Below are 16,444 nucleotides of genomic sequence, written 5' to 3'. Positions count from 1 at the left end.
CTTCATTGTTTTACCAAATCACACAGCTAGTGGTAGTAACTGGTAGAACCACGGGGTAGACATTCAGACTGCTTAGGAAACAGAGAATAGATAGTCTCTGCGTTCTTCTAGAAGTTTCAGAGTTGCATGGCTTTCTTTTACTTCTTCTTCCTCTCCTTCTTCTTTTCTGGAACCCAAATCCTCAGGAATGCTAGGCAGGCACTCTACCACTGAGCCACATCCTCAGCCTGCCTAGTTTTCAACCTATGGCCAACTCAAGTTAATTTTTCTACGTGATGGAAAAATAAGAATCAAGGTTCTTTCCCTTTGTATATAGATGCTCACTTGTGGATATACTTTTTATTTGGAGGGAACATCAAGTGGAAGGAAGTTTCCAGTACATACTACAGAAAACACAAACCAAGGAAAGGATAATCTCCTGGTCCTTCTCTCTGGTTGCTTAAAACTTTGACACTTTAGGGAGAAAAGCCAAGGCATAGGGTCAGTTAGGGATTATATGAGGTGGCCATGTAGCGTAGTGACAAGTTGGTGGCCTCTTCACTCTGCCTTACCTCTTTCGTATCTAGCCCCAGACAGTGCCTCCCAACTGCCCAATGATTCTATAATCACCCACCGATTGTCACATAAGTTCCTTCTCTGCTTCAATTAACCAAAAACAGCTCTATTTGCAACCAAATTCCCAGCTGCAACGAGGCAGAATTCCAACCAGGCATCTCTTCCTGAAAACCCCATGTGCTTTCTAAAATACTATTCTCAGCGCTCTGTTACAGCTTATACACATACAGTATTAGTATTACAATGCATTAAATTGGACAGTATCCCAGTGAGATGAGTGACGGGTGGTGGTGATCCTAAAAGAAAGCAAGCACAAACCATGGAGGTCAGATGCTCTGAATCTACAGACTCAGAAATGCTTGAAAGGAAAAGAGCTCTGCAAGCCAGGAAAACAAGTTTAAATAGGAAGCACCAGCTGGGCGCTGGGATTCCACCACCTGTTTTCCAAAGGACTGGATTTGGTTGTGATTTTTTTTTTTCAGTCCTATATGTTGGTGGATGATCATAGTCATAGAACCTAGAATTTTAAATCCATGACAGACCTTTAAAATCAGCTGACTTAGCCTGGTACAGTGGCAACTGCCTGCAATCCCAGCGACTCAGGAGGCTGAGGCAGGGGGATTGCAAGTTCAAGTTCTGCCTAAACAATCTAGAAAGACCCTGCCTCAAAATAGAAGTTAAAAAGGGAATGGGGATGTCACTCAGTGGGATTTCCCTCTGGGTTCAATCCCCAGTTTCACACACACACACACACACACAAAAATCACCTGATGTACTTGCCTCATTTCATAAATAAGGAGACTGGTACCCAGGTAGGTTAAAACACAGGTAGCATCACACAGCAAGGTGATGATAGATGCAACCTTGACATTGGTTGCATGGGAAAGGAAGATAAAAGTAGTTAAAAAATCAGAGGGAAGCAGGCCACAGGGGTGCATACCTCCTACCCAGCGGCTTAAGAGGCTGAGACAGGAGGATCACCATTTCAAACCAGCCTCAGCAAAAGCAGAGCACTAAGCAACTCAGTGAGAACCTGTCTCTAAATAAAATACAAAATAGGGCTGGGGATGTGGCTCAGTGATCAAGTGCCCCTAAGTTCAATCCCTGCTACCCCCGCAAAAAAAAATCAGAGGGAACCCCTCTTACACGGGGGGCAATTAGATATTAGTTCAATTAAGAAATCAAATTAGGAGTTGGGGTTAGCTCACTGGTAGAACACTTGCCTAGCATGCACAAAGGCCTGGGTTTGATCCCAGCATTGAAAAGAAAAAAGGAACGGAAGAAAAAGGGAAAAGAAAGAAAAATAATATTGCAAGCTTATTCCAGTCTTTGTGAAATCCCAGACCCATTATCAAACCCAACCCCCTGAGATGCGCCCACTCTTTCCTATGTTCCTATTGAAGAACCTCCAGATAAATGTCACCTCCCAAGTTCCCCAGGATGTTCCTAAGGCACATATTCAAGAAAATGAAGCACCCCAGAGTGAGGTGTATATGAAGTTGTTCTCCAAAATGTACTCTTTCCTGCCATCCACACGGGCTTCCTTACTTGTGTTCTGTGGATGGAATGAGATGCTCAGATACCCCTTCCCAAGTTGATGCCTTCCCAGGCAGCCTCTTCACTGTGACTCACTTCCTTTGCATCTTGTCCCAGCCACATGCTTGGTGTCATGGTGTTGCACTGTTATCTTAGAGATGATCTCTCTCGTGACCTCGTAAGAAAAAGGATGCTAAAGAAACTCCAGAAGAGACCTAAGGACCCTACTCAGATATTGTCACACAATCAGGCAACCATTCTGAATACAACTTAAGGAAAAACTTTCCTTCCCCAAAATACATTTTCTTTTTATGCAGTTCTGGGGATTGAACTCAGGGGTATTTACCTGTTTTGTTTATTTTACGTAGAGATAAGGTCTTGTTAGGTTTGTGGAGGATGTCCTCAAACTTGAGATCCTCCTGCCTCAGCCTCCTGAGTAGCTGGGATTACAGAGGTGAGCCACCATGCCTGATTAATTTTAATTGACACATAATAATTGTACATATTTAAGGGGGCAGAGTATGATAATTAGATACAGATATGCAATATATAATGATCAAATAAGGATAATTAACATTTTCCTCTCTTTACATTTATCATTTCTTTGAGTTTGAAACCTATGAACTTCTCTTCTCCAAAATTAACATTTTCTTAATTGGCTCTAGAAGTTAGAGAACCAACTAGCTTCCCCCAAAGGAGGATCCACCTCTCCAGCAGGTACAACCCAATAGTCTTAGGCTTTGTGGTCAACCAGGGAACAGAGGCCCCCACCCCTAAGTGCATTGCAGTGCCAATCTTAGGGATAATGAGGTCACTTAGTTTGTAATGATGTGAAAAGTTCTCCAAAATTTATCAGGGATGCAAAAAACAAGGGTGCCATGACCAGCATGGCTGATAATTCAGAATCCGGACAAAGGGCAATGGGGGATGGAGAAAAGACAGACAGACACACATAGAGAGAAAAAGCTGGGGCCAGGTGGGTAGTTGAACTCTGATGGAATTCGACTGACCCAGAGCTAGTTCAGCATGTTTATTTTATAAGTTTTAACATCAAAAGGTTGTTTTGGGAAAGTTTCAGGAAAGCAGACAATCTGAAGGACGCAGGACTGGTGAGACATTAGGGTTATCTTGTTATGCTCAGAATTGTCTATCCCTGGGAGCTGGTGCCTGAGCTCAAGGTCCCAACTGATGTAACTCTGACCCTTTGTGCAGAGTTTCCTCAGGCCAGGGCCACCATAGCATCTAGACCATCTCAACCTTCACCTTCACACAGGAAGTTCCCAGTGCAATCACAACTACAAGAGAGTCGGAAAGACCTTGATTCAAATCACCACTCTCTATGCAAGAATTTGATCACATGCACATAGAAAATTTAGCAAAATACACAGATAACTCTCAGTCTATGTTATTTCACTTGAGGCAACTCATGTGAAAAGAGACACACATGAAACTCTTAACAATGTTTGCTCTTGGGGCCAGGATTGGAGTATCAAGGAGGGAAAGATGGGGGGATTTCTTGCTTTTCACTTAAAACATCTTTGTAATGTTTATATTAATAATAACAACCCGAAATGAGCATATGTTATCTTTATAATTAAAAAGAGAAATAAATAAAATATTTATATTTTTTAGGTGTAGATGGACACAACACAATGCCTTTATTTTTATGTGGTGCTGAAGATCGAACCCGGGTCTCACCCGTGCTACTCGAGTGCTCTACTGCTGAGCCACAATCCCAGCCCCAAGAAAGAAATTTTTTTTTTTTTTAAAAGTGTAGTTTTCTGGGCATTACCTCCCAGACTTGGGGTGAGTGGAACTTGGAAATCTGTAATATAATTTAATATAATTTAAGTTCTTCAGACAATTCTAATGTGCAAACAGAGTTAAGGGCCACTGACTGATGAATAACTCTTCCCTGATAACATGTGAGCTGGGAGGAAGGTTCCTGGAGGGTGGGGGGTGGGGTGGGGGATGCCAATGAAATTTAGCAGAACACCTAAGCAGTGTGTCACTGGGGTGCGCACCCTAGGAATAGCCAGTAGATGCTCAAAAAGTGAAGAAGAGGGACGTGGGGTGGGGGAGGGTAGCTTAGTGATACAGTTTGCCTATCATGTGTGATGCACTGGGTTCAATGACCAGCACCCTTAAAAGGAAAAAAAAAAAGTGTTTAATTGTGAGAAGAGAGAAGAGGAAGGCGGGCCAGGCCCACAGGACCCACATGTCTCCAGAACCAGCCCCATGGGCTCCGTGTCCTCTGGTCTCCCCGCCACCAAACAAGGGCTTGCAACCCACAGGCAATTAAGATATTTGTTTTATTTGGAAGTCTCTAAGTTATGTTTAAAAATAATTCTGGGTTTCTTTCAAAAGGCAGGTTCAGGAGAAACATCTGGAATGAAATAAACCCACAGACCAAAAGAGAAAGGGAAAAAAAAAAAAAAAAACCTACTCCAACAATGCTATTCTCAACTGTGCCAGGAAAGATATGAATGAGGAAAGAGAGGGGAAGAAACAAACTAAAATGGTTTTAAGAGAGGGTGGAGAAAACCATCGTGTGGGTGGGCCTGGAAGCACTTTGCTCTCACATCTTGGAAGGAAAGAAGTTGCATTTTAGTAATTTTGAGTCGTTCTCAAAAAAGTAATTCTTATGCGTGGTTCTAAATTATACACTGGAGGTAACTCTGAGTAATGACACACAAGATTAGTATCTAAATCCCCCCTACTTCCCAGATAGGCACAATGCTACATGTCTATAATCCCAGCTACTCAGGAGGCTGAGGCAGAAGGATGGAAAGTTCTAGGCCAGCCATAGCAACTTTGCAAGACCCTATCTCAAAATAAAATAAAAGGGGCTGGGGATGTAGCTCAGTGGTAGAGTGGTTGCCTAGCATGTGCAAGGCCCTGGGTTCAATCCCTAGAACCACAAAAAAAGGCGGGGGTGGGGTGGGGGAATGACTGGGATAACAGCAGGAGGGAACTAGCATTGCTGAACATGTGACAGGGGCCTTGCACAAGTGTTGACTCTTTATCAGTTCTCTGAAGTTGTTTCTATTTCACAGATAAGGAGATTGACTCACAGGGAGGCTCTGCTTCAGAATCAAGCAATCTAGCCTGATTCTAGACCAAGTGGGCAGTTGTGACTCTGGATAAGTTACTTAAGACTCTGTATTTCAGGCTTTTTCTCTTTAAAGAGGAGAGAATAATGGAACCTCTCTCACATGGTAACAATCAAGATATACACCGGAAAGGGCTTAGTAGAGAATTAAGCAATCAATAAACACTAGGGACTATTGTTGTTAAACCTTAACACGTTCAATATCTTGCTCAAATGAAATAATTCAGCACCGAAATAAAATGTGAATCGGGGATTTGCATTATTGTCTTAGCCTCAATACACATCCTCCCTATTCTTTCTAAGCTAAATATCAAAGATAGATAAACAAACATACAGAGATCCCATCCTCCTCCCTCAACAGATATTAAAGTAGCCAAGGGTTGGATTAGTTGATGTCACCTTCAGGCCACAGGTTTAGTCCAGAGCTTATTGGTCAGTGAGTTGGACTGGTTCCCTGTTAACTGCTGCAGCACAGGCTAAGGATGAGGCCCAAGACAATTCTACTGCCAGGGTAGTGATGAGGCCTGAAGCTGGGAACAGGCTGGCAAAGGGCTGGAGGAATTGGGCAGCCACAGGCTCTGGTGCAAGGAAGGGGCTCAAGGCCTGGGTATGTTGTCCATGGGCCCAACAAGGGGAACATAGTCAGTCAGGTAGGCTGCAAGGGCAAGTGCCCAAGTCATGGGCTGTGGCCAAACTGGAAGGAGGTGACCAGGGATCATGACAGCCAAAGCTGGCCTGGGCTGTGAAGAGTAGAGCCGGGATTCTTAGGATCCCTAAGAGGGGACTGGCTGGCTCTCTAATGAACCTCTCTGGCCCTGGCCATCTTAGTCTCTCCTAATGAGGGCGTTTGAGTTGGGGGATAAGGTGTGTGTAAACAACCCCCATGAAAATGGGAGCCAAGGATGACCATTGATATGCCAGGCACACTGCACATTCTGTCTTAGTTCTCACAGCAGGCCTGTTCTTGCCTCTCGAGTTAGAAAACAGGCTCAGACAATTAAACTTGCTCAAGTTCGCTAAGAAGCTAAATAGAAATCTGCTTAGGATATTTGCAAAGCAAAAACACCTAAAAAATCTTGTTCTTGGCATAACTCAAAATCTGATTTTCCTAAGAATATATCAAAGAAATCACGGGTGAAAACATCAGACTTAGGTCCTCAACTGAATGGAAAGAGTGGGAAAGGCACTTTCTCCTCATTTTCTTCTTCTATTTGTCCTTTCTTTGTTTTGGCACTAACCCCTTAGTTAGTCAAACCCACAGCTAAGTAAGTGCTTTACTGCCAAACTACATCCCCAGCCTGTTTTTTTTTTTTTTTTTTTTAATATTTATTTTATTTAGTTCTCGGCGGACACAACATCTTTGTTGGTATGTGGTGCTGAGGATCGAACCCGGGCCGCACGCATGCGAGGCGAGCGCGCTAACGCTTGAGCCACATCCCCAGCCCCATCAGCCTGTTTTTTTGTTGTTGTTGTTTTTTAAAGACAGGTTCCCCCTAAGTTGCTAAGGCTATCCTCAACTTTCAATCCTCCTGCCTCAGCCTTCTAAGTCTCTGGTATTAAGGGCTTGTGCTACCGTTGGACGCAGTTTCTTCTTTTTTGAGGGGTAAGCAAGAGTGAGATAATAACTTTTCCTGGAAGCCCTTGGCAAATTTTCTCCAACATCCCCTGAGCTAGAAGTGGGCTGTATGTACCCTAAACCAGTTGCTGGCAGAGTGAACCAGTGTTGTGTTGATTGTCTAAGAAGGACTGCAGTTTAAACTGTGGTGCTAAGCAAATTGCCTACAACATTGAATTCTGTTAGCAAGAAGAAGGGGACAATGGCTGTTGAGCTGGCCATCACTGGAGCTACTGCGGTCCTTCAGAATGCTCTGAAATGTCAGGGGAGCAAAACATGGACTATTCATTTAACCAAATGGCTACGTTGGGTTCAGTGTTTATTAACTATGTTTTTTAAAATAAATAAATATATATGTATGTTTAAATATGTATATGTATATATATATATATGTTTATATACATATACATATATAAATATGTATATATATGTTTAAATATGTAAATATGTATTTGACCCTGATAGAGACTTGAATCCCCTGACATAGGTATGAGAATATGTTCTAACTGAAGTTTCTCTTCAATCCTGTCCCCCTTCTATCTCCCTCACTCTATTGATCGGCTAAGCCCCTTGTGTCCTGCCTTCCCTCATGGTCTCCACTTCCCATCTCTCTTCAATTTTCTGATGTCTGACTTTGACCCACTGTCTCCCTGTCTGGCAAAGATTCTGAATATGGGTATCAAGGTCCCCAATCCCTTGTACACTTTTCCACCTACAGTTTACTTAGCTCCATGGAACTCAATGTGGCCTCCAAACCATGGCTCCCCTTCCTTGGTTCCTAGCACCTGCTTTCCCCTTGTGTTCTTCTGGGATCTCTGGCTACTCAGTCTCCAATTGGTCTACTTCAGGCACTATTCCCATAATTAACCCTGGTTAATTCCCCAGGGTTCTTGCCTTTACAGTAGCCCCCTCTTATCTACAGGGGATATGGGCCAAGACTTTCTGTGGATGCCTGAAACTGCAGATAGTACTATTATCTTGTATATAATGTCTTTTCCCATATGTACATAGCTATGATAAAGTTTAACTTATAAATTAGGCATAGTAAGAGATTAACAATAATAATGAAAAAGAATAAAGTAGAATAATTATACCAATATAATAAAAAATCATGTGAATATGGTCTCTATCTTATTGTACATTGACCTTTTCACCTAAAAGAAACACTGTATGACTCTTCTTTGGTATTTCTAAACTGTCAGCATCACTGTTCTCACACTTGGGGGTCATTAGTAAGTAAAACAATGCTACCTGGACACCAGAACTGATCTGATAACTGATATAACTACTGAGTAACTATGGGCAGGTAGCATATACAGTGTGGATACTCTGGGCAAAAAAGGATTCACATCTCAGGAGGGATGGAGCGAGATAGTCTGATAATTCATTATACTACTCAGAATGGATGAAATTTAAAACTTCTGAATTGTTTATTTCTGGAATTTTACTATTTTTAGACCATGATAGGTGACTGAAACCATAGAAAGTGAAACTGCAGGTGAAGCCATAGATATGAAGGGACTACTGTACTTCCTTTCTTCTCTCTCCACACACTGTCCTTATGCCCTGCACTAGCATCTCAAATTTCTAACTTCAGTACAAGCTGGAGACCTCAGCAGCAGGCCTGTATGTTTAACTTAGTTTTGGATGATTCTACCTAGAATCTCCCAGGCACCTCAAGTTCAATTCCTTCTAAACTGAACTCATCCTCCTCTCTTTAAAATATACTCTCTGATCTTTCTGATAAGACTACCCACCAACCCACCCAGCCACTTGGCCAAGTCAGAAACCTGGGTTCTATCATGCAGTAAATGGATCAAGTCATTGTTTCTACCCTACTTAGTATCTCTGTTGTCCTTTATGTCCACAATTCCCACACAGACTCAAACACATCATAACCCTCGGCATTATTCCAAGAGACTGAAATTGGCCTCCCTACTTTACATTTACCCTACCCCCCCCCAATATGTGTTCTCCGTCATCATAGTATCTTTAAAAAATACACAGATGATTACTGCTCCACCTTAAGCCCTCCCAAAGTTCATGATATACTAATGCAAAGGTGGCCCCTCTCTCCAGTCTCATTCCTGCCCTTTCCCTTCTTAACTGAGGCTTGTCCCATGCTGGCTGGCAAGAGCATGACAGGACATGGCACTGTTACCCTCAATAACCAAATTGTTTGCATCTGTATAACACTCTTTTGTTGCCGTTGTTGTTTGTTCGATTTGGGGGTTTTTAAAAATATTTTTTTAGTTGTAGATGGACCCACTATCTTTATTTATTTTTAAGTGGTGTTGAGGATCAAACCCAGTGCCTAATGCTTGTGAGGCAGGCACTCTACCACTGAGCTTCAACCCCAGCCCCCACTGTTTGTTTTTGAAGCTCCATTTGGGGAGGTCAATGTTAATGATATGAAACAATCGGCTAAGTCTCCTCCAACACTGTGGGGCTGAGTTGAATTGTTGTAACCTTTAAATCCAAGTTTCCTTATATGCAAAATAGGGGCCCCAATACTTTCTCAATGGGGAGTTGGGAAGACATAAATTCAATGATGTATACAACAAATGTGGCCGGTAAGTTTCTAATCAATGACAGCTCTACTTACAGAGTACATCTTACTCTTCCAGGATGGCTCTAGGTGTTTGTTTGTTTGTTTGTTTGTTTAAGGTACCAGGGACTGAACTCAGGGGCACTCAACCACTGAGCCACCTCCCCAGCCCTATTTTGTATTTTATTTAGAGACAGGAGGGTCTCACTGAGTTGCTTAGCACCTTGCTTTTGCTGAGTCTGGCTTTGAACTTGCAATCCTCCTGCCTCAGTCTTCCAAGCCACTGGGATTACAGAAATGTGCCACCAAGCTCAGCTTTGTGTTTTATGGTTTTTAGTTTCTTTTATCTCATAATAATCCCATGAGGTAGGTACTATTATTCCCATTTTATAGATGGAGAAACAAGCACAGAAGATTTGAAAAGTTTGTCCAAGATCACACTGACTGGGTTGGGGTGTCCTTTGCCCTGTCACTGCATGAAGCATGCCAGGGAGATTTGAATCCTGGCTGGGTAACACCATAAACTATATTCTTTTGGGGGCAGAGGGACCTAGATATTTAACCCAGGGATGCTTTACCACCACGTCACATCTCCAGCCCTTTTTATTTTTTATTTTTTATTTTGAGACAAGGTTTCCACTAAGTTGCTTAGGGCCTCTCTATATTGCTAAGGCTGACCTTGAATTTGGGATCTTCCTGCCTCAGCCTCCTGAGTTGCTGAGATTACAGGTGTGTGCCACTACACCCAGCTCAGAAACTGTATTCTTAATCACTAAGTGATTTCAATTCTTTGTGACTGATCATCATTTAAATTAATGCATTTATTTTAGTCAGATGCACAAGAAAATACATTTGGAATTCCAAACAATTTTTTTGCAGATTATTTGGTGGGGACACACAGAATCTAAGAATTTCTAGAATGTTAGTATAAAAGTCAATAGGAGGATGCCCTCCACCACACACACACACACACACACACACACACACACACACACACAAATTTAAATACTTAGAAGGTGCTTCCATTGAACTGATTCAGGAACTAATTTCTTTGATGACACTGATACCAAAATAATTCAGATCAAAGTTGAATCTGTCATTCTGCAAATTAAGGAGTTTGGAAATTGCTTCAAAGGGACCAACGTTTTTGCTCTTTTCAAAATTCCATGTCACATCACCTTCATTGGGTACAAACTTCAAAACAGGAGCCCTTGTGGCTACCCATTTGGGTAAACTTGATTTTTTAGCTGGAGCAAAGTGCTTCACACTTGGTATTTACCTAGTTCTCCTTGGGCTGGATTTTAGCCAATCTGTCAACAATCAGAGGCACTCAAGGATGACTTTAAAGGTGTATCACAGGAACTGAAGTGTGTGATTTATGTCAACTCAAACAGGTCTTTCACTACTTGGTCTCAATTCCATGAATATTTGGGAAATTCACCCTTGTAAGGACAAGGCAAACAGAGGCACAGCCTTTTAGATCACCCTTTCTGTGTTCTGCAAAGTCCTTTAGGGTGGAGACGATGTGATATACATATCTCTGCAAACCCAAATCCTGGCGCGGTGCTTGGCACAGAGAAGGCCCTCAGCTAATCCAAATACCGGCAGGGTTAGAGGTCCCAGTTTGCCTCCTACGTCAACCACGATAGGTTCAGAATAGGGGTTGCTGTGGCAGAATACATACAAGCGACAGATACCAGCACCCTCGCATAAAGGGACTTAAATTGTAGTATTTAAGAAATAAGATGGGGTTGGTAGTATTTGAGAAATGGTCAAGTTGTTGGAAATATATAAAAGCTTCCCAAAATGACTAAGTTGGAGGACTGTACTAATCTGGTTTTTTGTTTTTGTACAATTTTTATTCTTTCAATTTTGTACCAGGGATTGAACCCACGGGTGCTTAACCCCTGAGCCACATCTCCAGCCCTTTTTTGTATTTTATTTGGAGATACTGTCTTCCTAAGTTTCTTAAGGCCTTGCTTAGTTGTTAAGGCTGGCTTTAAACTTGTGATCCTCCTGCCTCAGCCTCCCAAGCCATTGGGATTACAGACATGGGTCACTGTGTCTAGTGACTATACTTATTTGAATGCGTAGATTCTGATATGCTTGTAACAACGAAAATAGATTTTCACGCTTTATAGTGACACCTGGTCCTTCTTCCCTATAAACCAAGTAAGCTGTGGTTTCAATCCTCTTTTCTTTTGGTTGATGTTTCTCCTAGTCTTTTCCCACTAAGATAGTATCTGATTCTATAAAATCTGTCCTTCCTTTCCTTATTATCTAATCATATAAAACATTCACATATGGAGAGATTGTGATATGTGTGATAATTCCAAAGATTGCAAGCTCAAAACAGACCTGGAAAATTTCTTGATTCACTTGACATTCTTAAATCAGCATTCTTTTAAAGCGCTAAAAAAAAAAAAAAAAAAAAAAAAATTTAAGGAAAAGACCCAATGGTAGAAGCAAGTAAAACTGGTGTTTGAAGGAAGAGTACTTAGAAGAGTGCCTCTTCTCCTGTTAGTTGAGAATTGAATTGAACTTTAAAATAATCTATTCTCCCATCAGATATGAATTTTATCCATTTGAGGAAACATTACCCATAACTGATAATACTACATTACAGGTACTAGGCTAAGTGCTTTGTATTATTATTCTTTCAATTGTTCCCCACACTTTGTGGATGTCAATAATCCATTTTAGAGATTCTGTAATTTCCCTAAATACACATAACAAATAAGTTTTCTGTACCCCAAAGTCCAGCTTCCCTCAACAGAATCAGTAGTTTTAACACAGGACCAGAACCTGGCATTGTACGTAAAGGTGTGCTTATTAGCTGTGTGATTGAGAAAAGCAAAGAGGTTGAGACTTTCGAAGCACAGAGGGTAGTGCCTGGCAGGGGACAAACCCTCAATAACTACTGCTGTTATGAAGATCTTGCCTGCTATGATTTGTCCCCTTCAAAACTCATGTTGGAATTTAATCACCATAGTGGAAGTTTGGGGAGGCAGAGCCTTTAAGAGGTGATTAGATCATCAAGAGGGATCAATGTCTTTCCTAAGGGAGTTCTTGCTCTCACAGGACTAAATTAGTTACTGCAAGAGTGCTGCTTTAAAGCAAGGCAATCCTTGTGTTTTACCTCTTCCACACACTCTCCACTTTCCTTTCTGCTTTCCACCATGAGTTGAAGCAGCAGAAGGCTCTCAATAGAAGCCCTCCAGAACAATAAGCTAAAGTAAATCTCTTTTCTTTATAAATTACCCAGCCTTGGGTGCTCTGTTACAGCAATGGAAAGTGGACTAAGACACTGCCCATACTGAGGATGACAGTCCAATTTGTACAGATGGAAAAGGAGGCTTAGAATAAAAGTGAAGATGGGGCAGGGCACATGTGTTATAAGTTGCCTGGTAAAAGAAGTGATCCAAGAAGAAGTAAAAACTAAGGTCAAAACCAGAGCAACTGGTCTAGAGCTCTTAGCAGCCAGGACATTTGATGGAGGGGGCTAGGGATAAACCTCAGTGGTAGAGCACCTGATTCACATGTTTAAGGCCCCAGGTTCAATACTCAGCAACTCACACACACACGAGAGAGAGAGAGAGAGAGAGAGAGACAGAGAGAGAGAGACAGAGAGAGACAGAGAGAGAAATATGATGGAGACCAAAAGGGTTGGAAGAGGTAAGCAAGGGTATAGAAGATGTCATTTGACAGTTTAAGAATCTCTTTTTGAGCCAGATGCCATGGTATACACCAGTAATCCCAGCAGTTGGAGAGGCTAAGACAGGAAGATCACAAGTTCAAAGCCAGCCTCAGCAACTTATGGAGGCCCTAAATAACTCAGTGAGACCTTGTCTTTAAATAAAATACAAAAAAGGGCTGGGGATGTGGCTCAGTGGTTAAGTACCCCTGGATTCAATCCCCTGGACCAAAAAAAAAAAAAAAGACACTTTGAACACAGAGACAGACTGTAGAGCCCTTTCTCTGGAGATTGCAGATATCTTCTCAATGTTAGTGGCAGTTCTTCAATGTATACCTAATAGAGAACCCACAAAATGCACATCCTGGCAGATGGCAGATGGAGAGGGCCCAAATTTGAGCGTAGTCATTGATGGAGAAATCTGTCTCGTATGTAATATATTTTAATATATGAACATAAATAAAATGCAATACATTAGATCATGTATATGAAATTTTTTTTGGTTAATTGTAACACACAGTGGAAATACTAAGAGTACAAGGGAAATGTGCTAGTGATGCAGGGTTCTGGGGTCAGGATTATGAGCAACCAGTCATTCTTCATTGTGACAGTTGCCCAGTTCCCAGAGTCTCCTTAACCCTCAGAATTAGGAGTGGAGAAGCCCCCACATTTAGACAGGCAACATGGCAGCCCTGGAATAAAGACCACACTTCCCAAGATCCCTTGCATCCAGGTGTGTGCAGCAACCGAGCTCCAGCAGAGCTCCAGCTGTGATGTAGTGATACTTACCGCTTCAGGCAACTTCCACCAAGCAGCAAGCTCCTGCCTTTCTTTATGTCTTTCCCCTGTGGCTGCCTCGCATCTGAATGTGTTGCAGCCCTTGTCACTAATCTAGACCAAGAGGATGAGTCACACCCAGGGGATGGCAGAGCAGAGAGCTAGAAAGAGCCGGGTCCCTGAGAAGTTCACAGAGCAGGGCCACTCAGGACTGCCTGCCTCCCTCAGTTTTTCACAGAAGAGGGATTTAACTTCTCCTGTGTAAACCACTGTATTTTAGGGGTTTTGCCAAATGCAAATGGGATTATCTTAATCTCTTTTGGATTTTCTTTTCTTTGTAGCACCCAGGATAGTATATATGCTCTGCAATAGCTAGCTCTCCAGCCTTCTCTTGGATTCTTGTGTTCATTTTTGCTTCTTTTCTAACTATGCATGAGGTCTCTTAGGAGCCCCCCTCCTGGGTTTAGAAGGGTCTGAGGCTGGCCAGTTTGTCTCAACCAGTCCTCTTAGTTGGCCCCTAAGCACTCTATAGATCCTATATTTCTTAGTGGTCTGTTGTTAATGACTATGGTAAGCTATTCAAGATGTTTTTATTAAACTTCAGAAGTCTATACTTATGAAAAAAAATAGACCCCAGAAGAAATTATTAAGCTCTTCAGTCCATGCTGGATTTCAGGAAGCTAATTGGTCCTTCTTGAGCTGTTCTGGGTGGTTTTGCTGCGATTTCCCAGCTTTAATGCTGAGCACCACGCTCAGTCTCAGCTGCCAGTTAACTAGGGCAGGAAGACTGCTGCATTAGCATGACAAGGACTCTGCAGCTAGCCCAGGCTTTCCCAGCACTCCACCGGCCAACACAGATGGGGGCTGAAATTTGTCTGCCAGGAGAAGGAGGATATAGGGAAAGGAGCTGAGGGAATGGGGCATCTGAAAACAGGCAGGCCCAGAGATGGACACTTGAGACATCCTTGTGAAAGCTGAACTAACCAAGTGCCCAAGGTCTGGTGCAGGGGACACTAAAGAGGGGTAAGGAGAAGGACAGGAGTACAGGTCAGAAGGGTGAACAGAGGTGATTCACTGGCACTACTGGGAATACAATTAGTAGCTCTTGAATAAAGGAAGAGAAAAGGAAGAGAGAGAAGCAAAGAAAGGACAGAAGAAAAATAAAGAGGTTGCTAAAACCAAATGCCAGGCAGCCAAAAAGAAGTATTGCTTCAATAGAATAAACAAGACAAGAATGTGCCTGCAGGTATACTAGGGTTATGCTTCAGCTGGGTGAAAAACGCAGACACCGACACATACATATACAGACACATAAATAGATATGGATATACACGTAGGCATAGATGTCATGGTCGACTTCTAAAATGGCCCTGGTATTTATATCCTTGGGTAGTAACTTCCTACCATGAATAGGGCTGGCATGTGTGATGAATAGGGCATTATGGAGAAAAGGTGAGTAATTTCCAAGGCTAGATCATAAAAAAAAAACATAGAAGAAGATCTCACCTTGCCCTGTCTGATGACTCCCTCTGGGGGAAGCCAGTCTTCAAGTTACAAGGACACAATGGAGTTTCATGAAATAATGAATGGAGTTCTGCCTACAGTGCTAACCAACCAGCCAGCCAGGTGGCCATCTTGGAAATGGATCCTACAGCCCTGTTCCAGGCTTCCGTTGCTGGTGACCACAGCCCTGACTATCATTTTGTAGAGATTCCCCCCAGCCCCCCACCCCCAGTACAAGGGATTGAACCCAGAGGCACTCTATCACTGAACTACATGCCCCATCCTTTTTATTTTTTATTTTGAAATAGGGTCTCACTAAGTTACCCTGGATAGTCTTAAACTTGCATTCCTCCTGCCTCCGCCTCCTGCGACACTGGGATTACAGGCATGTAATACTGTGCCTGGACCCCGACCTGGACCCAACTAACATCTTAACTGCAACCTTAACCCTGAAAGAGCTGTTCCCAGATTCCTGACCCACAGAAATCCTGCGATAATCCTTTATTGTTTTTAATGTCACATGTAATCTTTATGTAATTTATAACAAATATAAATCATATGCTCATATTTTCCAGATATAATTTATAATATAGGCACATGTATATAATTATCAAAATAATGTGCATTTATTGGAGAAATATTAATAAAAATTCAGAAAAGTAATTGAAATCACCACATTCTACCCCTCCAGAAAAAATATCATGTCCTAGTCATTGTTTTAAGCACACTATCTGTTAACTATTTAATTCTCACAACAAACCTTATAAGGTAAGCATTATTATAATTCCCAAGTTAATTGATGGGGAAACTGAAACAGAGAATTCAAGAAACTTGCTAAGCAATAGGCAGAAGAGGTAGAACTTGATCCCAAGGACTCAGAGTCCATCATCATCTTATATTATGATACTATCTGGCTTAAATTTTGTATTTCCCTCCAGTATTTTTTCTATACATCTAAAAAAAAATTAGTAGGCTTTATTTTTTAGAGCAGTTTAAGATTTGCAGAAAAATTGAGCAGAAAGTACCAAGAATTCCCATATACCCTTTATCCCCGCCTCTCATCAACAGTTTCCCGTTATTAACATCAAGTATTAGTGTAGTACC

The sequence above is a fragment of the Urocitellus parryii genome, chromosome 1 (assembly GCF_045843805.1).
Source record: "Urocitellus parryii isolate mUroPar1 chromosome 1, mUroPar1.hap1, whole genome shotgun sequence".
Taxonomy (NCBI): domain Eukaryota; kingdom Metazoa; phylum Chordata; class Mammalia; order Rodentia; family Sciuridae; genus Urocitellus; species Urocitellus parryii.
The sequence above is the reverse complement of the archived record's forward strand: the minus strand, read 5'-3'. Positions refer to the sequence as shown.